The following is a 22,433-nucleotide window of genomic DNA, read 5'->3' as shown; positions in this document are numbered from 1 at the left end:
AGAGGGCGAGAAACAGAGGGACTGAAACAGAGGGGCTGAAACACAGGGGCTGAAACAGAGGGCGAGAAACAGAGGGTCTGAAACAGAGGGCGAGAAACAGAGAGGTTGAAACAGAGGGCGAGAAACAGAGGGGCTGAAACAGAGGGGCTGAAACAGAGGGGCTGAAACTGAGGGGCTGAAACAGAGGGCGAGAAATAGAGGGGCTGAAACAGAGGGCGAGAAACAGAGGGGCCGAAACACAGGGCGAGAAACAGAGGGGCTGAAACAGAGGGGCTGAAACAGAGGGGCTGAAACAGAGGGAAAGAAACAGAGGGGCTGAAACAGAGGGCGAGAAACAGAGGGGCTGAATCAGAGGGGCTGAAACAGAGGGCGAGAAACAGAGGGGCTGAAACAGAGGGCGAGAAACAGAGGGGCTGAAACAGAGGGGCTGAAACAGAGGGGCTGAATCATAGGGGCTGATTCAGAGGGGCTGAAACAGAGGGGCTGAATCAGAGGGGCTGAAACAGAGGGCGAGAAACAGAGGGGCTTAAACAGAGGGCGAGAAACAGAGGGGCTGAAACAGAGGGGCTGAAACAGAGAGCACGAAACAGAGGGGCTGAAACAGAGGGCGAGAAACAGAGGGGCTGAAACAGAGGGGCTGAAACAGAGGGGCTAAATCAGAGGGGCAGAAACAGAGGGTTAGAAACAGAGGGGCTGAAACAGTGGTCGAGAAACAGAGGGGCTGAAACTGAGGGGCTGAAACAGAGGGGCTGAAACAGAGGGTGAGAAACAGAGGGGCTGAAACAGAGGGCGAGAAACAGAGGGGCTGAAACAGAGGGGCTGAAACAGTGGGGCAGATACCAAAGGACTGAAACAGAGGGGCTGAAACAGGGGGCGAGAAACAGAGGGGCTGAATCAGAGGGGCTGAATCAGAGGGGCTGAAACAGAGGGGCTGAATAAGAGGGGCTGAAACAGAGGGGCTGAAACAGAGGGCGAGAAATAGAGGGCGAGAAACAGAGGGGCTGAAACAGAGGGGCTGAAACCGAGGGGCTGAAACAGAGGGGCTGATACAGAGGGCGAGAAACAGAGGGGCTGAAACAGAGGGCGAGAAACACAGGGGCTGAAACAGAGGGCGAGAAACACAGGGGCTGAAACTGAGAGGCTGAAACAGAGGGGCTGAAACAGAGGGGCTGAAACAGAGGGCGAGAAACAGAGGGGCTGAAACAGAGGGCGAGAAACAGAGGGGCTGAAACAGAGGGCGAGAAACAGAGCGGCTGAAACAGAGGGGCTGAAACAGAAGGGCTGAAACTGAAGGGCTGAAACAGGGGGCGAGAAACAGAGGGGTTGAATCAGAGGGGCTGAATCAGAGGGGCTGAAACAGAGGGGCTGAAACAGAGGGCGAGAAACAGAGGGGCTGAAACAGAGGGCGAGAAACAGAGGGCGCGAAACAGAGGGGCTGAAACAGAGGGGCTGAAACAGAGGGACTGAAACAGAGGGGCTGATACAGAGGGCGAGAAACAGAGGGGCTGAAACAGTGGGCGAGAAACAGAGGGGCTGAAACAGAGGGCGAGAAACAGAGCGGCTGAAACAGAGGGGCTGAATCAGAGGGGCTGAAACAGAGAGCGAGAAACAGAGAGGCTGAAACCGAGGGCGAGAAACAGAGGGGCTGAAACAGAGGGCGAGAAACAGAGGGGCTGAAACAAAGCGGCTGTAACAGAGGGGCTGAAACAGAGGGGCTGAAACAGAGGGCGAGAAACAGTGGGGCTGAAACAGAGGGCGAGAAACAGAGTGGCTGAAACCGAGGGCGAGAAACAGAGGGCGAGAAACAGAGGGACAGAAACAGAGGGGCTGAAACAGAGGGGCTGAAACAGAGGGCGAGAAACAGAGGGGCTGAAACAGAGGGCGAGAAACAGAGGGGCTGAAACAGAAGGGCTGAATGAGTGGGGATGAATCAGAGGGGCTGAATCAGAGGGGCTGAAACAGAGGGTGAGAAACAGAGGGGCTGAAACAGAGGGGCTGAAACAGAGGGGCTGAAAAAGAGGGCGAAAATCATTGGGGCTGAAACAGAGGGCGAGAATCAGAGGGTGAGAAACAGAGGGCGAGAAACAGAGGGGATGAAACAGAGGGGCTGAAACAGAGGGGCTGAAACAGTGGGGCTGAAACAGAGGGGCTGAAACAGAGGGCGAGAAACAGAGAGGCTGAAAAAGAGGGTGAGAAACAGATCGGCTGAAACAGAGGGGCTGAAACAGAGGGCGAGAAACAGAGGGGCTGAAACAGAGGGCGAGAAACAGAGGGCGAGAAACAGAGGGGCTGAATCAGAGGGGCTGTAACAGAGGGCGAGAAACAGAGGGGCTGAAACAGAGGGCGAGAAAGAGAGGGGCTGAAACAGAGGGGCTGAAACAGAGGGGCTGAAAAAGAGGGCGAGAAACAGAGAGGCAGAAACGGAGGGCGAGAAACAGAGGGGCTGAAACAGAGGGCGAGAAACAGAGGGGCTGAAACAGAGGGGCTGAAACAGAGGGGCTGAAACAGAGGGGCTGAAACAGAGGGCGAGAAACAGATGGGCTGAAAAAGAGGGCGAGAAACAGAGTGGCTGAAACAGAGGGGCTGAAACAGAGGAGCTGAATCAGTGGGGCTGATTCAGAGGGGCTGAAACAGAGGGGCTGAATCAGAGGGGCTGAAACAGAGGGCGAGAAACAGAGGGGCTGAAACAGAGGGCGAGAAACAGAGGGGCAGAAACAGAGGGTGAGAAACAGAGTCGCTGAAACAGAGGGGCTGAAACAGACAGCGCGAAACAGAGGGGCTGAAACAGAGGGCAAGAAACAGAGGGGCTGAAAAAGAGGGGCTGAAACAGAGGGGCTAAATTAGCGGCACAGAAACAGAGGGCGATAAACAGAGGGGCTGAAACAGAGGGCGAGAAACAGAGGGGCTGAAACAGAGGTGCTGAAACAGAGGGGCTGAAACAGAGGGCGAGAAACAGAGGGGCTGAATTAGAGGGGCTGAATCAGAGTGGCTGAAACAGAGGGGCTGAAACAGAGGGCGAGAAACAGAGGGGCTGAAACAGAGGGGCTGAAACAGAGGGGCGGAAACAGAGGGGCTGATACAGAGGGCGAGAAACAGAGGGGCTGAATCAGAGGGGCTGAAACAGAGGGCAAGAAACAGAGTGGCTGAAACAGACGGGCTGAAACAGAGGGGCTGAAAAAGAGGGCGAAAAACAGAGGGGCTGAAACAGAGGCCGAGAAACAGAGGGGCTGAAACAGAGGGGCTGAAACAGAGGGATGAATGAGTGGGGCTGAATCAGAGGGGATGAATCAGAGGGGCTGGAACAGAGGGGGAGAAACAGAGGATCTGAAACAGAGGGGCTGAATCAGAGGGGCTGAAACAGAGGGCGAGAAACAGAGGGGCTGAAACAGAGGGCGAGAAACAGAGGGGCAGAAACAGAGGGCGAGAAACTGAGGGGCTGAAACAGAGGGGCTGAAACAGAGGGCGAAAAACAGAGGGGCTGAAACAGAGGGCTAGAAACAGAGGGTGAGAAACAGAGGGCGAGAAACAGAGGGGATGAAACAGAGGGGCTTAAAGAGAGGGGCTGAAACAGAGGGGCTGAAACAGAGGGGCTGAATGAGAGGGGCTGAAACAGAGGGGCTGAATCAGATCGGCTGAAACAGAAGGCGAGAAACAGAGGGGCTGAAATAGAGGGCGAGAAACAGAGGGGCTGAAACAGAGGGCGAGAAACAGAGGGGCTGAAACAGAGGGGCTGAAACAGAAGGGCTGAAACAGAGGGGGAGAAATAGAGGGGCTGAAACAGAGGGCGAGAAAAAGAGGGGCTGAAACAGAGGGGCTGAAACAGAGGGGCTGAAACAGAGGGCGAGAAACAGAGGGGCTGAAACAGAGGGCGAGAAACAGTGGGGCTGATTCAGAGGGCGAGAAACAGAGGGGCTGAAACAGAGGGGCTGAAACAGAGGACGAAAAACAGAGGGGCTGAATCAGAGGCGCTGAATCAGAGGGGCTGAAACAGAGGGGCTGAATAAGAAGGCGAGAAACAAACAGGCTGAAACAGCGGGCGAGAAACAGAGGGCGAGAAACAGAGGGGCTGAAACAGAGGGGCTGAAACAGACGGGCTGAAACAGAGAGCCTGAAACAGAGGGCGAGAAACAGAGGGGCTGAAACAGAGGGCGAGAAACAGAGGGGCTGAAACAGAGAGGCTGAAACAGAGGGGCTGAAACAGAGGGGCTGAAACAGAGGGTGTGAAACAGAGAGGCTGAAACAGAGGGCGAGAAACAGAGGGGCTGAAACAGTGGGCGAGAAACAGAGGGGCTGAAACAGAGGGCGAGAAACAGAGGGGCTGAAACAGAGGGGCTGAAACAGAGGGCGAGAAACAGAGGGGCTGAAAGAGAGGGCGAGAAACAGAGGGGATGAAACAGAGGGCGAGAAACAGAGGGCGAGAAACAGAGGGACTGAAACAGAGGGGCTGAAACACAGGGGCTGAAACAGAGGGCGAGAAACAGAGGGTCTGAAACAGAGGGCGAGAAACAGAGAGGTTGAAACAGAGGGCGAGAAACAGAGGGGCTGAAACAGAGGGGCTGAAACAGAGGGGCTGAAACTGAGGGGCTGAAACAGAGGGCGAGAAATAGAGGGGCTGAAACAGAGGGCGAGAAACAGAGGGGCCGAAACACAGGGCGAGAAACAGAGGGGCTGAAACAGAGGGGCTGAAACAGAGGGGCTGAAACAGAGGGAAAGAAACAGAGGGGCTGAAACAGAGGGCGAGAAACAGAGGGGCTGAATCAGAGGGGCTGAAACAGAGGGCGAGAAACAGAGGGGCTGAAACAGAGGGCGAGAAACAGAGGGGCTGAAACAGAGGGGCTGAAACAGAGGGGCTGAATCATAGGGGCTGATTCAGAGGGGCTGAAACAGAGGGGCTGAATCAGAGGGGCTGAAACAGAGGGCGAGAAACAGAGGGGCTTAAACAGAGGGCGAGAAACAGAGGGGCTGAAACAGAGGGGCTGAAACAGAGAGCACGAAACAGAGGGGCTGAAACAGAGGGCGAGAAACAGAGGGGCTGAAACAGAGGGGCTGAAACAGAGGGGCTAAATCAGAGGGGCAGAAACAGAGGGTTAGAAACAGAGGGGCTGAAACAGTGGTCGAGAAACAGAGGGGCTGAAACTGAGGGGCTGAAACAGAGGGGCTGAAACAGAGGGCGAGAAACAGAGGGGCTGAAACAGAGGGCGAGAAACAGAGGGGCTGAAACAGAGGGGCTGAAACAGTGGGGCAGATACCAAAGGACTGAAACAGAGGGGCTGAAACAGGGGGCGAGAAACAGAGGGGCTGAATCAGAGGGGCTGAATCAGAGGGGCTGAAACAGAGGGGCTGAATAAGAGGGGCTGAAACAGAGGGGCTGAAACAGAGGGCGAGAAATAGAGGGCGAGAAACAGAGGGGCTGAAACAGAGGGGCTGAAACCGAGGGGCTGAAACAGAGGGGCTGATACAGAGGGCGAGAAACAGAGGGGCTGAAACAGAGGGCGAGAAACACAGGGGCTGAAACAGAGGGCGAGAAACACAGGGGCTGAAACTGAGAGGCTGAAACAGAGGGGCTGAAACAGAGGGGCTGAAACAGAGGGCGAGAAACAGAGGGGCTGAAACAGAGGGCGAGAAACAGAGGGGCTGAAACAGAGGGCGAGAAACAGAGCGGCTGAAACAGAGGGGCTGAAACAGAAGGGCTGAAACTGAAGGGCTGAAACAGGGGGCGAGAAACAGAGGGGTTGAATCAGAGGGGCTGAATCAGAGGGGCTGAAAGAGAGGGGCTGAAACAGAGGGCGAGAAACAGAGGGGCTGAAACAGAGGGCGAGAAACAGAGGGCGCGAAACAGAGGGGCTGAAACAGAGGGGCTGAAACAGAGGGACTGAAACAGAGGGGCTGATACAGAGGGCGAGAAACAGAGGGGCTGAAACAGTGGGCGAGAAACAGAGGGGCTGAAACAGAGGGCGAGAAACAGAGCGGCTGAAACAGAGGGGCTGAATCAGAGGGGCTGAAACAGAGAGCGAGAAACAGAGAGGCTGAAACCGAGGGCGAGAAACAGAGGGGCTGAAACAGAGGGCGAGAAACAGAGGGGCTGAAACAAAGCGGCTGTAACAGAGGGGCTGAAACAGAGGGGCTGAAACAGAGGGCGAGAAACAGTGGGGCTGAAACAGAGGGCGAGAAACAGAGTGGCTGAAACCGAGGGCGAGAAACAGAGGGCGAGAAACAGAGGGACAGAAACAGAGGGGCTGAAACAGAGGGGCTGAAACAGAGGGCGAGAAACAGAGGGGCTGAAACAGAGGGCGAGAAACAGAGGGGCTGAAACAGAAGGGCTGAATGAGTGGGGATGAATCAGAGGGGCTGAATCAGAGGGGCTGAAACAGAGGGTGAGAAACAGAGGGGCTGAAACAGAGGGGCTGAAACAGAGGGGCTGAAAAAGAGGGCGAAAATCATTGGGGCTGAAACAGAGGGCGAGAATCAGAGGGTGAGAAACAGAGGGCGAGAAACAGAGGGGATGAAACAGAGGGGCTGAAACAGAGGGGCTGAAACAGTGGGGCTGAAACAGAGGGGCTGAAACAGAGGGCGAGAAACAGAGAGGCTGAAAAAGAGGGTGAGAAACAGATCGGCTGAAACAGAGGGGCTGAAACAGAGGGCGAGAAACAGAGGGGCTGAAACAGAGGGCGAGAAACAGAGGGCGAGAAACAGAGGGGCTGAATCAGAGGGGCTGTAACAGAGGGCGAGAAACAGAGGGGCTGAAACAGAGGGCGAGAAATAGAGGGGCTGAAACAGAGGGCGAGAAAGAGAGGGGCTGAAACAGAGGGGCTGAAACAGAGGGGCTGAAAAAGAGGGCGAGAAACAGAGAGGCAGAAACGGAGGGCGAGAAACAGAGGGGCTGAAACAGAGGGCGAGAAACAGAGGGGCTGAAACAGAGGGGCTGAAACAGAGGGGCTGAAACAGAGGGGCTGAAACAGAGGGCGAGAAACAGATGGGCTGAAAAAGAGGGCGAGAAACAGAGTGGCTGAAACAGAGGGGCTGAAACAGAGGAGCTGAATCAGTGGGGCTGATTCAGAGGGGCTGAAACAGAGGGGCTGAATCAGAGGGGCTGAAACAGAGGGCGAGAAACAGAGGGGCTGAAACAGAGGGCGAGAAACAGAGGGGCAGAAACAGAGGGTGAGAAACAGAGTCGCTGAAACAGAGGGGCTGAAACAGAGAGCGCGAAACAGAGGGGCTGAAACAGAGGGCAAGAAACAGAGGGGCTGAAAAAGAGGGGCTGAAACAGAGGGGCTAAATTAGCGGCACAGAAACAGAGGGCGATAAACAGAGGGGCTGAAACAGAGGGCGAGAAACAGAGGGGCTGAAACAGAGGTGCTGAAACAGAGGGGCTGAAACAGAGGGCGAGAAACAGAGGGGCTGAATTAGAGGGGCTGAATCAGAGTGGCTGAAACAGAGGGGCTGAAACAGAGGGCGAGAAACAGAGGGGCTGAAACAGAGGGGCTGAAACAGAGGGGCGGAAACAGAGGGGCTGATACAGAGGGCGAGAAACAGAGGGGCTGAATCAGAGGGGCTGAAACAGAGGGTGAGAAACAGAGGGGCTGAAACAGAGGGCGAGAAACAGAGTGGCTGAAACAGACGGGCTGAAACAGAGGAGCTGAAAAAGAGGGCGAAAAACAGAGGGGCTGAAACAGAGGCCGAGAAAGAGAGGGGCTGAAACAGAGGGGCTGAAACAGAGGGGCTGAATGAGTGGGGCTGAATCAGAGGGGCTGAATCAGAGGGGCTGAAACAGGGTGGATGAAACAGAGGGGCTGAAACAGAGGGGCTGGAACAGAGTGGGAGAAACAGAGGGGTTGAAACAGAGGGCGAGAAACAGAGGGGCTGAAACAGAGGGCGAGAAACAGAGGGGCTGAAACAAAGTGGCTGAAACAGAGGGGCTGAAACAGAGGGGCTGAAACTGAGGGCGAGAAACAGAGAGGCTGAAACGGAGGGCGAGAAACAGAGGGGCTGAAACAGAGGGCGAGAAACAGAGGGGCTGAAACAGAGGGCGAGAAACAGAGGGCGAGAAACAGAGGGACTGAAACAGAGGGGCTGAAACACAGGGGCTGAAACAGAGGGTGAGAAACAGAGGGGCTGAAACAGAGGGCGAGAAACCGAGGGGCTGAAACAGAGGGCGAGAAACAGAGGGGCTGAAACAGAGGGGCTGAAACAGAGGGGCTGAAACAGAGGAGCTGAATCAGAGGAGCTGATTCAGAGGGGCTGAAACAGAGGAGCTGAATCAGAGGGGCTGATTCAGAGGGGCTGAAACAGAGGGCGAGAAACAGAGGGGCTGAAAAAGAGGGGCTGAAACAGAGGGGCTAAATTAGCGGCACAGAAACAGAGGGCGATAAACAGAGGGGCTGAAACAGAGGGCGAGAAACAGAGGGGCTGAAACAGAGGTGCTGAAACAGAGGGGCTGAAACAGAGGGCGAGAAACAGAGGGGCTGAAACAGAGGGGCTGAAACAGAAGGGCTGAAACAGAGGGGCTGAATTAGAGGGGCTGAATCAGAGTGGCTGAAACAGAGGGGCTGAAACAGAGGGCGAGAAACAGAGGGGCTGAAACAGAGGGCGAGAAACAGAGGGGCAGAAACAGAGGGCGAGAAACAGAGTGGCTGAAACAGAGGGGCTGAAACAGAGGGCGAGAAACCGAGGGGCTGAAAAAGAGGGCGAGAAACAGAGTGGCTGAAACAGAGGGGCTGAAACAGAGGGGCTGAAACAGAGGAGCTGAATCAGTGGGGCTGATTCAGAGGGGCTGAAACAGAGGGGCTGAATCAGAGGGGCTGAAACAGAGGGCGAGAAACAGAGGGGCTGAAACAGAGGGCGAGAAACAGAGGGGCAGAAACAGAGGGAGAGAAACAGAGTGTCTGAAACAGAGGGGCTGAAACAGAGAGCGCGAAACAGAGGGGCTGAAACAGAGGGCGAGAAACAGAGGGGCAGAAAAAGAGGGGCTGAAACAGAGGGGCTGAAACAGAGGGCGAGAAACAGAGGCGCTGAAAAAGAGGGCGAGAAACAGAGGGGCTGAAACAGAGGGGCTGAAACAGAGGGGCTGAAACAGAGGGGCTGAATCAGAGGGGCTGAAACAGTGGGCGAGAAACAGTTGGGCTGAAACAGAGGGCGAGAAACAGAGTGTCTGAAACAGGCGGGCTGAAACAGAGGGGCTGAAAAAGAGGGCGAAAAACAGAGGGGCTGAAACAGAGGCCGAGAAACAGAGGGGCTGAAACATAGGGACTGAAAAAGACGGGCTGAATGAGTGGGGCTGAATCAGAGGGGCTGAATCAGAGGGGCTGAAACAGAGTGGCTGAAAGAGAGGGGCAGAAACAGAGGGGCTGGAACAGAGGGGGAGAAACAGAGGGGCTGAAACAGAGGGGCTGAATCAGAGGGGCTGAAAACGAGGGCGAGAAACAGAGGGGCTGAAATAGAGGGGCTGAATCAGAGGGGCTGAAACAGTGGGCGAGAAACAGTGGGGCTGAAACAGAGGGCGAGAAACAGAGTGTCTGAAACAGGCGGGCTGAAACAGAGGGGCTGAAAAAGAGGGCGAAAAACAGAGGGGCTGAAACAGAGGCCGAGAAACAGAGGGGCTGAAACATAGGGACTGAAAAAGAGGGGCTGAATGAGTGGGGCTGAATCAGAGGGGCTGAATCAGAGGGGCTGAAACAGAGTGGCTGAAAGAGAGGGGCAGAAACAGAGGGGCTGGAACAGAGGGCGAGAAACAGAGGGGCTGAAACAGAGGACGAGAAACAGAGGGGCTGAAAACGAAGGCGAGAAACAGAGGGGCTGAAATAGAGGGGCTGAAACAGAGGGGCTGAATCAGAGGGGATGAAACAGAGGGGCTGAAACAGAGGGGCTGAAACAGAGGGCGAGAAACAGAGGGGCTGAAACAGGGGGCGAGAAACAGAGGGACTGAAACAGAGGGCGAGAAACAGAGGGGCTGAAACAGAGCGGCTGAAACAGAGGGCGAGAAACAAAGGGGCTGAAAAAGAGGGCGAGCAACAGAGGGGCTGAAACAGAGGGGCTGAAACAGAGGGGCTGAATCAGAGGGGCTGATTCAGAGGGGCTGAAACAGAGGGGCTGAATCAGAGGGGTTGAAACAGAGGGTGAGAAACAGAGGGGCTGAAACAGAGTGCGAGAAACAGAGTGGCTGAAACAGACGGGCTGAAACAGAGGGGCTGAAAAAGAGGGCGAAAAACAGAGGGGCTGAAACAGAGGCCGAGAAACAGAGGGGCTGAAACAGAGGGGCTGATACAGAGGGGCTGAATGAGTGGGGCTGAATCAGAGGGGCTGAATCAGAGGGGCTGAAACAGAGTGGCTGGAACAGAGGGGGAGAAAGAGAGGGGCTGAAACAGAGGGGCTGAATCAGAGGGGCTGAAACAGAGGCCGAGAAACAGAGGGGCTGAAACAGAGGGCGAGAAACAGAGGGGCAGAAACAGAGGGCGAGAAACAGAGGGGCTAAAACAGAGGGTCTGAAACAGGGGGCGAAAAACAGAGGGGCTGAAACTGAGTGGCTGAAACAGAGGGCGAGAAACAGAGGGCGAGAAACAGAGGGGATGAAACAGAGGGGCTGAAACAGAGGGGCTGAAACAGAGGGGCTGAATCAGAGGGGCTGAAACAGAGGGCGCGAAACAGAGGGGCTGAAACAGAAGGCGAGAAACAGAGGGGCTGAAACAGAGGGCGAGAAACAGTGGGGCTGAAACAGAGGGGCTGAAACAGAGGGAGAGAAACAAAGGGGCTGAAACAGAGGGCGAGAAACAGAGGGGCTGAAACAGAGGGCGAGAAACAGAGGAGCTGAAACAGAGGGGCTGAAACAGAGGGGCTGAAACATAGGGCGAGAAACAGAGGGGCTGAAACAGAGGCCGAGAAACAGTGGGGCTGAAACAGAGGGCGAGAAACAGAGGGGCTGAAACAGAGCGGCTGTAACAGAGGGGCTGAAACAGAGGGGCTGAAACAGAGGGCGAGAAACAGTGGGGCTGAAACAGAGGGCGAGAAACAGTGGGGCTGAAACAGAGGGGCTGAAACAGAGGGAGAGAAACAAAGGGGCTGAAACAGAGGGCGAGAAACAGAGGGGCTGAAACAGAGGGCGAGAAACAGAGGAGCTGAAACAGAGGGGCTGAAACAGAGGGGCTGAAACATAGGGCGAGAAACAGAGGGGCTGAAACAGAGGCCGAGAAACAGTGGGGCTGAAACAGAGGGCGAGAAACAGAGGGGCTGAAACAGAGGGGCTGAAACAGAGGGGCTGAAACAGAGGACGAGAAACAGAGGGACTGAATTAGAGGGGCTGAATCAGAGGGGCTGAAACAGAGGGCCTGAAACAGAGAGCGAGAAACAAACGGGCTGAAACAGCGGGCGAGAAACAGAGGGCGAGAAACAGAGGGGCTGAAACAGAGGAGCTGAAACAGACGGGCTGAAACAGAGAGCCTGAAACAGAGGGAGAGAAACAGTGGGGCTGAACCAGAGGGCGAGAAACAGACGGGCTGAAACAGAGGGGCTGAAACAGAGGGGCTGAAACAGAGGGGCTGAATCAGAGGGGCTGAAAGAGAGGGGCTGAATCAGAGGGGCTGAAACAGAGGGCGAGAAACAGAGGGGCTGAGACAGAGGGTGAGAAACAGAGGGGCTGAAACAGACGGGCTGAAACAGAGGGCGAGAAACAGAGAGGCTGAAACAGAGTCGAGAAACAGATGGGCTGAAACAGAGGGCGAGAAACAGAGGGGCTGAAACAGAGGGCGAGAAAGAGACGGGCTGAAACAGAGGGGCTGAAACAGAGGGGCTGAAACAGAGGGGCTGAAACAGAGGGCGAGAAACAGAGGGGCTGAAACCGAGGGCAAGAACCAGAGGGGCTGAAACAGAGGGCGAGAAACAGAGGGGCTGAAACAGAGGGGCTGAAACAGACGGGCTGAAACAGAGAGCCTGAAAGAGAGGGCGAGAAACAGAGGGGCTGAAACAGAGGGCGGGAAACAGACGGGCTGAAACAGAGGGGCTGAAACAGAGAGGCTGAAACAGAGGGGCTGAATCAGAGGGGCTGAAAGAGAGGGGCTGAATCAGAGGGGCTGAAACAGAGGGCGAGAAACAGAGGTGCTGAAACAGAGGGCGAGAAACAGGGGGGCTGAAACAGAGGGGCTGAAACAGAGGGCGAGAAACAGAGAGGCTGAAACAGAGGGCGAGAAACAGATGGGCTGAAACAGATGGCGAGAAACAGAGGGGCTGAAACAGAGCGGCTGAAACAGAGGGGCTGAAACAGAGGGCGAGAAACAGAGGCGCTGTTAAAGAGGGCGAGAAACAGAGGGGCTGAAACAGAGGGGCTGAAACAGAGGGGCTGAGTCAGAGGGGCTGATTCAGAGGGGCTGAAACAGAGGGGCTGAATCAGAGGGGCTGAAACAGAGAGCGAGAAACAGAGGGGCTGAAACAGACGGCGAGAAACAGAGTGGCTGAAACAGATGGGCTGAAACAGAGGGGCTGAAAAAGAGGGCGAAAAACAGAGGGGCTGAGACAGAGGACGAGGAACAGAGCGGCTGAAACAGAGGGGCTGAAACAGAGGGGCTGAATGAGTGGGGCTGAATCAGAGGGGCTGAATCAGAGGGGCTGAAACAGAGTGGCTGAAAGAGAGGGGCAGAAACAGAGGGGCTGGAACAGAGGGGGAGAAACAGAGGGGCTGAAACACAGGGGCTGAATCAGAGGGGCTGAAACAGAGGGCGAGAAACAGAGGGGCTGAAACAGAGGGCGAGAAACAGAGGGACTGAAAAAGAGGGCGAGAAACAGGGGGGGTGACACAGAGGGGCTGAAACAGAGGGGCTGAATCAGAGGGGCTGATTCAGAGGGGCTGAAACAGAGGGGCTGAATCAGAGGGGCTGAAACAGAGGGGCTGAAACAGAGGGGCTGAAATAGAGGGGCTGAAACAGAGGGGAAGAAACAGAGGGGCTGAAACAGAGAGCGAGAAACAGAGAGGCAGAAACAGAGGGCGAGAAACAGAGGGGCTGAAACAGAGGGTGAGAAACAGAGGGGCTGAAACAGAGGGCGAGAAACAGAGGGGCTGAAACAGAGCGGCTGAAACAGAGGGGCTGAAACAGAGGGCGAGAAACAGAGGGGCTGAAAAAGAGGCGAGAAACAGAGGGGCTGAAACAGAGGGGCTGAAACAGAGGGGCTGAATCAGAGGGGCTGAAACAGAGAGTGAGAAACAGAGGGGCTGAAACAGAGGGCGAGAAACAGAGTGTCTGAAACAGAGGCCGAGAAACAGAGGGGCTGAAACAGAGGGGCTGAAACAGAGGGGCTGAATGAGTGGGGCTGAATCAGAGGGGCTGAATCAGAGGGGCTGAAAGAGAGTGGCTGAATCAGAGGGGCTGAAACAGAGTGGCTGAAACAGAGGGGCAGAAACAGAGGGGCTGGAACAGAGGGGGAGAAACAGAGGGGCTGAAACAGAGGGGCTGAATCAGAGGGGCTGAAACAGAGAGCGAGAAACAAAGGGGCTGAAACAGAGGGCGAGAAACAGAGGGGCAGAAACAGAGGGCGAGAAACAGAGGGGCTGAAACAGAGGCGCTGAAACAGAGGGCGAAAAACAGAGGGGCTGAAACAGAGGGCGAGAAACAGAGGGTGAGAAACAGAGGCCGAGAAACAGAGGGGATGAAACAGAGGGGCTGAAACAGAGGGCGAGAAACAGAGGGGCTGAAAAAGAGGGCGAGAAACAGGGGGGCTGACACAGAGGGCGAGAAACAGAGGGGCTGAAACAGAGGGGCTGAAACAGAGGGGCTGAATCAGAGGGGCTGATTCAGAGGGGCTGAAACAGAGGGGCTGAATCAGATGGGCTGAAACAGAGAGCGAGAAACAGAGGGGCTGAAACAGAGGGCGAGAAACAGAGTGGCTGAAACAGACGGGCTGAAACAGAGGGGCTGAAAAAGAGGGCGAAAAACAGAGGGGCTGAAACAGAGGCCGAGGAACAGAGAGGCTGAAACAGAGGGGCTGAAACAGAGGGGCTGAATGAGTGGGGCTGAATCAGAGGGGCTGAATCAGAGGGGCTGAAACAGAGTGGCTGAAAGAGAGGGGCAGAAACAGAGGGGCTGGAACAGAGGGGGCGAAACAGAGGGGCTGAAACACAGGGGCTGAATCAGAGGGACTGAAACAGAGGGCGAGAAACAGAGGGGCTGAAACAGAGGGCGAGATACAGAGGGGCTGAAAAAGAGGGCGAGAAACAGGGGGGCTGACACAGAGGGGCTGAAACAGAGGGGCTGAATCAGAGGGGCTGATTCAGAGGGGCTGAAACAGAGGGGCTGAATCAGAGGGGCTGAAACTGAGGGGCTGAAACAGAGGGGCTGAAATAGAGGGGCTGAAACAGAGGGGAAGAAACAGAGGGGCTGAAACAGAGAGCGAGAAACAGAGAGGCTGAAACAGAGGGCGAGAAACAGAGGGGCTGAAACAGAGGGCGAGAAACAGAGGGGCTGAAACAGAGGGCGAGACACAGAGGGGCTGAAACAGAGCGGCTGAAACAGAGGGGCTGAAACAGAGGGCGAGAAACAGAGGGGCTGAAAAAGAGGGCGAGAAACAGAGGGGCTGAAACAGAGGGGCTGAAACAGAGGGGCTGAATCAAAGGGGCTGAAACAGAGAGTGAGAAACAGAGGGGCTGAAACAGAGGGCGAGAAACAGAGTGGCTGAAACAGAGGCCGAGAAACAGAGGGGCTGAAATAGAGGGGCTGAAACAGAGGGGCTGAATGAGTGGGGCTGAATCAGAGGGGCTGAATCAGAGGGGCTAAAACAGAGTGGCTGAAACAGAGGGGCAGAAACAGAGGCCGAGAAACAGAGGGGCTGAAACAGAGGGACTGAATGAGTGGGGCTGAATCAGAGGGGCTGAATCAGAGGGGCTGAAACAAGGTGGCTGAAACAGAGGGGCAGAAACAGAGGGGCTGGAACAGAGGGGGAGAAACAGAGGGGCTGAAACAGAGGGGCTGAATCAGAGGGGCTGAAACAGAGGGCTAGAAACAAAGGGGCTGAAACAGAGGGCGAGAAACAGAGGGGCAGAAACAGAGGGCGAGAAACAGAGGGGCTGAAACAGAGGGGCTGAAACAGAGGGCGAAAAACAGAGGGGCTAAAACAGAGGGCGAGAAACAGAGGGTGAGAAACAGAGGGCGAGAAACAGAGGGGCTGAAACAGAGGGGCTGAAACAGAGGGGCTGAAACAGAGGGGCTGAATCAGAGGGGCTGAAACAGAGGGGCTGAATCAGAGGGGCTGAAACAGAAGGCGAGAAACAGAGGGGCTGAAACAGAGGGCGAGAAACAGAGGGGATGAAACAGAGGGGCTGAAACAGAGGGCGAGAAACAAAGGGGCTGAAACAGAGGGCGAGAAACAGTGGGGCTGAAACAGAGGGGCTGAAACAGAGGGCGAGAAACAGAGGGGCTGAAACAGAGGGCGAGAAACAGAGGAGCTGAAACAGAGGGGCTGAAACAGAGGGGCTGAAACATAGGGCGAGAAACAGAGGGGCTGAAACAGAGGCCGAGAAACAGTGGGGCTGAAACAGAGGGCGAGAAACAGAGGGGCTGAAACAGAGGGGCTGAAACAGAGGGGCTGAAACAGAGGACGAGAAACAGAGGGGCTGAATCAGAGGGGCTGAATCATAGGGGCTGAAACAGAGGGGCTGAAACAGAGGGCGAGAAACAAACGGGCAGAAACAGCGGGCGAGAAAAAGAGGGCGAGAAACAGAGGGGCTGAAACAGACGAGCTGAAACAGAGAGCCTGAAACAGAGGGCGAGAAACAGAGGGGCTGAAACAGAGGGCGAGAAACAGACGGGCTGAAACAGAGGGGCTGAAACAGAGGGGCTGAAACAGAGGGGCTGAATAAGAGGGGCTGAAACAGAGGGCGAGAAACAGAGGGGCTGAAACAGAGGGCGAGAAACAGAGGGGCTGAAACAGAGGGGCTGAAACCGAGGGCGAGAAACAGAGAGGCTGAAACAGAGGGCGAGAAACAGATGGGCTGAAACAGAGGGCGAGAAACAGAGGGGCTGAAACAGAGGGCGAGAAAGAGAGGGGCTGAAACAGAGGGGCTGAAACAGAGGGGCTGAAACAGAGGGGCTGAAACAGAGGGCGAGAAACAGAGGGGCTGAAACACAGTGCGAGAAACAGAGGGCGAGAAAAAGAGGGACTGAAACAGAGGGGTTTAAACACAGGGGCTGAAACAGAGGGCGAGAAACAGAGAGGCTGAAACAGAGGGCGAGAAACAGAGGGGCTGAAACAGAGGGCGAGAAACAGAGGGGCTGAAACAGACGGGCTGAAACAGAGAGCCTGAAACAGAGGGCGAGAAAGAGAGGGGCTGAAACAGAGGGCGAGAAACAGACGGGCTGAAACAGAGGGGCTGAAACAGAGAGGCTGAAACAGAGGGGCTGAATCAGAGGGGCTGAAAGAGAGGGGCTGAATCAGAGGGGCTGAAACAGAGGGCGAGAAACAGAGGTGCTGAAACAGAGGGCGAGAAACAGGGGGGCTGAAACAGAGGGGCTGAAACAGAGGGCGAGAAACAGAGAGGCTGAAACAGAGGGCGAGAAACAGATGGGCTGAAACAGATGGCGAGAAACAGAGGGGCTGAAACAGAGCGGCTGAAACAGAGGGGCTGAAACAGAGGGCGAGAAACAGAGGCGCTGTTAAAGAGGGCGAGAAACAGAGGGGCTGAAACAGAGGGGCTGAAACAGAGGGGCTGAGTCAGAGGGGCTGATTCAGAGGGGCTGAAACAGAGGGGCTGAATCAGAGGGGCTGAAACAGAGAGCGAGAAACAGAGGGGCTGAAACAGACGGCGAGAAACAGAGTGGCTGAAACAGATGGGCTGAAACAGAGGGGCTGAAAAAGAGGGCGAAAAACAGAGGGGCTGAGACAGAGGACGAGGAACAGAGCGGCTGAAACAGAGGGGCTGAAACAGAGGGGCTGAATGAGTGGGGCTGAATCAGAGGGGCTGAATCAGAGGGGCTGAAACAGAGTGGCTGAAAGAGAGGGGCAGAAACAGAGGGGCTGGAACAGAGGGGGAGAAACAGAGGGGCTGAAACACAGGGGCTGAATCAGAGGGGCTGAAACAGAGGGCGAGAAACAGAGGGGCTGAAACAGAGGGCGAGAAACAGAGGGACTGAAAAAGAGGGCGAGAAACAGGGGGGGTGACACAGAGGGGCTGAAACAGAGGGGCTGAATCAGAGGGGCTGATTCAGAGGGGCTGAAACAGAGGGGCTGAATCAGAGGGGCTGAAACAGAGGGGCTGAAACAGAGGGGCTGAAATAGAGGGGCTGAAACAGAGGGGAAGAAACAGAGGGGCTGAAACAGAGAGCGAGAAACAGAGAGGCAGAAACAGAGGGCGAGAAACAGAGGGGCTGAAACAGAGGGTGAGAAACAGAGGGGCTGAAACAGAGGGCGAGAAACAGAGGGGCTGAAACAGAGCGGCTGAAACAGAGGGGCTGAAACAGAGGGCGAGAAACAGAGGGGCTGAAAAAGAGGCGAGAAACAGAGGGGCTGAAACAGAGGGGCTGAAACAGAGGGGCTGAATCAGAGGGGCTGAAACAGAGAGTGAGAAACAGAGGGGCTGAAACAGAGGGCGAGAAACAGAGTGTCTGAAACAGAGGCCGAGAAACAGAGGGGCTGAAACAGAGGGGCTGAAACAGAGGGGCTGAATGAGTGGGGCTGAATCAGAGGGGCTGAATCAGAGGGGCTGAAAGAGAGTGGCTGAATCAGAGGGGCTGAAACAGAGTGGCTGAAACAGAGGGGCAGAAACAGAGGGGCTGGAACAGAGGGGGAGAAACAGAGGGGCTGAAACAGAGGGGCTGAATCAGAGGGGCTGAAACAGAGAGCGAGAAACAAAGGGGCTGAAACAGAGGGCGAGAAACAGAGGGGCAGAAACAGAGGGCGAGAAACAGAGGGGCTGAAACAGAGGCGCTGAAACAGAGGGCGAAAAACAGAGGGGCTGAAACAGAGGGCGAGAAACAGAGGGTGAGAAACAGAGGCCGAGAAACAGAGGGGATGAAACAGAGGGGCTGAAACAGAGGGCGAGAAACAGAGGGGCTGAAAAAGAGGGCGAGAAACAGGGGGGCTGACACAGAGGGCGAGAAACAGAGGGGCTGAAACAGAGGGGCTGAAACAGAGGGGCTGAATCAGAGGGGCTGATTCAGAGGGGCTGAAACAGAGGGGCTGAATCAGATGGGCTGAAACAGAGAGCGAGAAACAGAGGGGCTGAAACAGAGGGCGAGAAACAGAGTGGCTGAAACAGACGGGCTGAAACAGAGGGGCTGAAAAAGAGGGCGAAAAACAGAGGGGCTGAAACAGAGGCCGAGGAACAGAGAGGCTGAAACAGAGGGGCTGAAACAGAGGGGCTGAATGAGTGGGGCTGAATCAGAGGGGCTGAATCAGAGGGGCTGAAACAGAGTGGCTGAAAGAGAGGGGCAGAAACAGAGGGGCTGGAACAGAGGGGGCGAAACAGAGGGGCTGAAACACAGGGGCTGAATCAGAGGGACTGAAACAGAGGGCGAGAAACAGAGGGGCTGAAACAGAGGGCGAGATACAGAGGGGCTGAAAAAGAGGGCGAGAAACAGGGGGGCTGACACAGAGGGGCTGAAACAGAGGGGCTGAATCAGAGGGGCTGATTCAGAGGGGCTGAAACAGAGGGGCTGAATCAGAGGGGCTGAAACTGAGGGGCTGAAACAGAGGGGCTGAAATAGAGGGGCTGAAACAGAGGGGAAGAAACAGAGGGGCTGAAACAGAGAGCGAGAAACAGAGAGGCTGAAACAGAGGGCGAGAAACAGAGGGGCTGAAACAGAGGGCGAGAAACAGAGGGGCTGAAACAGAGGGCGAGACACAGAGGGGCTGAAACAGAGCGGCTGAAACAGAGGGGCTGAAACAGAGGGCGAGAAACAGAGGGGCTGAAAAAGAGGGCGAGAAACAGAGGGGCTGAAACAGAGGGGCTGAAACAGAGGGGCTGAATCAAAGGGGCTGAAACAGAGAGTGAGAAACAGAGGGGCTGAAACAGAGGGCGAGAAACAGAGTGGCTGAAACAGAGGCCGAGAAACAGAGGGGCTGAAATAGAGGGGCTGAAACAGAGGGGCTGAATGAGTGGGGCTGAATCAGAGGGGCTGAATCAGAGGGGCTAAAACAGAGTGGCTGAAACAGAGGGGCAGAAACAGAGGCCGAGAAACAGAGGGGCTGAAACAGAGGGACTGAATGAGTGGGGCTGAATCAGAGGGGCTGAATCAGAGGGGCTGAAACAAGGTGGCTGAAACAGAGGGGCAGAAACAGAGGGGCTGGAACAGAGGGGGAGAAACAGAGGGGCTGAAACAGAGGGGCTGAATCAGAGGGGCTGAAACAGAGGGCTAGAAACAAAGGGGCTGAAACAGAGGGCGAGAAACAGAGGGGCAGAAACAGAGGGCGAGAAACAGAGGGGCTGAAACAGAGGGGCTGAAACAGAGGGCGAAAAACAGAGGGGCTAAAACAGAGGGCGAGAAACAGAGGGTGAGAAACAGAGGGCGAGAAACAGAGGGGCTGAAACAGAGGGGCTGAAACAGAGGGGCTGAAACAGAGGGGCTGAATCAGAGGGGCTGAAACAGAGGGGCTGAATCAGAGGGGCTGAAACAGAAGGCGAGAAACAGAGGGGCTGAAACAGAGGGCGAGAAACAGAGGGGATGAAACAGAGGGGCTGAAACAGAGGGCGAGAAACAAAGGGGCTGAAACAGAGGGCGAGAAACAGTGGGGCTGAAACAGAGGGGCTGAAACAGAGGGCGAGAAACAGAGGGGCTGAAACAGAGGGCGAGAAACAGAGGAGCTGAAACAGAGGGGCTGAAACAGAGGGGCTGAAACATAGGGCGAGAAACAGAGGGGCTGAAACAGAGGCCGAGAAACAGTGGGGCTGAAACAGAGGGCGAGAAACAGAGGGGCTGAAACAGAGGGGCTGAAACAGAGGGGCTGAAACAGAGGACGAGAAACAGAGGGGCTGAATCAGAGGGGCTGAATCATAGGGGCTGAAACAGAGGGGCTGAAACAGAGGGCGAGAAACAAACGGGCAGAAACAGCGGGCGAGAAAAAGAGGGCGAGAAACAGAGGGGCTGAAACAGACGGGCTGAAACAGAGAGCCTGAAACAGAGGGCGAGAAACAGAGGGGCTGAAACAGAGGGCGAGAAACAGACGGGCTGAAACAGAGGGGCTGAAACAGAGGGGCTGAAACAGAGGGGCTGAATAAGAGGGGCTGAAACAGAGGGCGAGAAACAGAGGGGCTGAAACAGAGGGCGAGAAACAGAGGGGCTGAAACCGAGGGCGAGAAACAGAGAGGCTGAAACAGAGGGCGAGAAACAGATGGGCTGAAACAGAGGGCGAGAAACAGAGGGGCTGAAACAGAGGGCGAGAAAGAGAGGGGCTGAAACAGAGGGGCTGAAACAGAGGGGCTGAAACAGAGGGGCTGAAACACAGTGCGAGAAACAGAGGGCGAGAAAAAGAGGGACTGAAACAGAGGGGTTTAAACACAGGGGCTGAAACAGAGGGCGAGAAACAGAGAGGCTGAAACAGAGGGCGAGAAACAGAGGGGCTGAAACAGAGGGCGAGAAACAGAGGGGCTGAAACAGACGGGCTGAAACAGAGAGCCTGAAACAGAGGGCGAGAAAGAGAGGGGCTGAAACAGAGGGCGAGAAACAGACGGGCTGAAACAGAGGGGCTGAAACAGAGGGGCTGAAACAGAGGGGCTGAATCAGAGGGGCTGAAAGAGAGGGGCTGAATCAGAGGGGCTGAAACAGAGGGCGAGAAACAGAGGGGCTGAATCAGAGGGCGAGAAACAGAGGGGCTGAAACAGAGGGGCTGAAACCGAGGGCGAGAAACAGATGGGCTGAAACAGATGGCGAGAAACAGAGGGGCTGAAACAGAGGGCGAGAAAGAGAGGGGCTGAAACAGAGGGGCTGAAACAGAGGGGCTGGAACAGAGGGCGAGAAACAGAGGGGCTGAAACAGAGGGCGAGAAACAGAGGGGCTGAAACAGAGGGCGAGAAAAAGAGGGACTGAAACAGAGGGGTTTAAACACAGGGGCTGAAACAGAGGGCGAAAAACAGAGGGGCTGAAACAGAGGACGAGAAACAGAGGGGGTGAAACAGAGCGCGAGAAACAGAGGGGCTGAAACAGCGGGGCTGAAACAGAGGGGCTGAAACAGGGGGGCTGAAACAGAGGGCGAGAAATAGAGGGGCTGAAACAGAGGGCGAGAAACAGAGGGAGAGAAATAGAGGGCGAGAAACAGAGGGGCTGAAACACAGGGGCTGAAACAGAAGAGCTGAAACAGAGGGGCTGAAACAGATGGCGAGAAACAGAGGGGCTGAATCAGAGGGGCTGAATCAGAGGGGCTGAATCACAGGGGCTGAAACAGATGGAGAGAAATAGAGGGCGAGAAACAGAGGGGCTGAAACACAGGGGCTGAAACAGAGGGGCTGAAACAGAGGGGCTGAAACAGAGGGCGAGAAACAGAGAGGCTGAAACAGAGGGCGAGAAACAGAGGGGCTGAAACAGAGAGCGAGAAATAGAGGGGCTGAAACAGAGGGGCTGAAACAGAGAGCGAGAAACAGAGGGGTTGAATCAGTGGGGCTGAATCAGAGGGGCTGAAACAGAGGGGCTGAAACAGAGGGGGAGTAACAGAGGGCGAGAAACAGAGGGGCTGAAACAGAGGGCGAGAAATAGAGGGGCTGAAACAGAGGGGCTGAAACAGAGGGCGAGAAACAGAGGGGTTGAATCAGTGGGGCTGAATCAGAGGGGCTGAAACAGAGGGGCTGAAACAGATGGCGAGAAACAGAGGGGCTGAATCAGAGGGGCTGAAACAGAGGGGCTGAAACAGAAGGACCGAAACAGAGGGGCTGATACAGAGGGCGAGAAACAGAGGGGCTGAAACAGAGGGCGAGAAACAGAGGGGCTGAAACAGAGGGCGAGAAACAGAGGGGCTGAAACAGTGGGGCTGAAACAGAGGGGCGAAACAGAGGGGCTGAAAGAGAGGGTGAGAAACAGAGGGGCTGAATCAGAGGGCGAGAAACAGAGGGGCTGAAACAGAGGGCGAGAAACAGAGTGGCTGAAACAGAGGCCGAGAAACAGAGGGGCTGAAATAGAGGGGCTGAAACAGAGGGGCTGAATGAGTGGGGCTGAATCAGAGGGGCTGAATCAGAGGGGCTAAAACAGAGTGGCTGAAACAGAGGGGCAGAAACAGAGGCCGAGAAACAGAGGGGCTGAAACAGAGGGGCTGAAACAGAGGGACTGAATGAGTGGGGCTGAATCAGAGGGGCTGAATCAGAGGGGCTGAAACAAGGTGGCTGAAACAGAGGGGCAGAAACAGAGGGGCTGGAACAGAGGGGGAGAAACAGAGGGGCTGAAACAGAGGGGCTGAATCAGAGGGGCTGAAACAGAGGTCTAGAAACAAAGGGGCTGAAACAGAGGGCGAGAAACAGAGGGGCAGAAACAGAGGGCGAG

This window comes from Chiloscyllium punctatum, chromosome 10, assembly GCF_047496795.1.
Source record: "Chiloscyllium punctatum isolate Juve2018m chromosome 10, sChiPun1.3, whole genome shotgun sequence".
Lineage (NCBI taxonomy): Eukaryota > Metazoa > Chordata > Chondrichthyes > Orectolobiformes > Hemiscylliidae > Chiloscyllium > Chiloscyllium punctatum.
The sequence above is the reverse complement of the archived record's forward strand: the minus strand, read 5'-3'. Positions refer to the sequence as shown.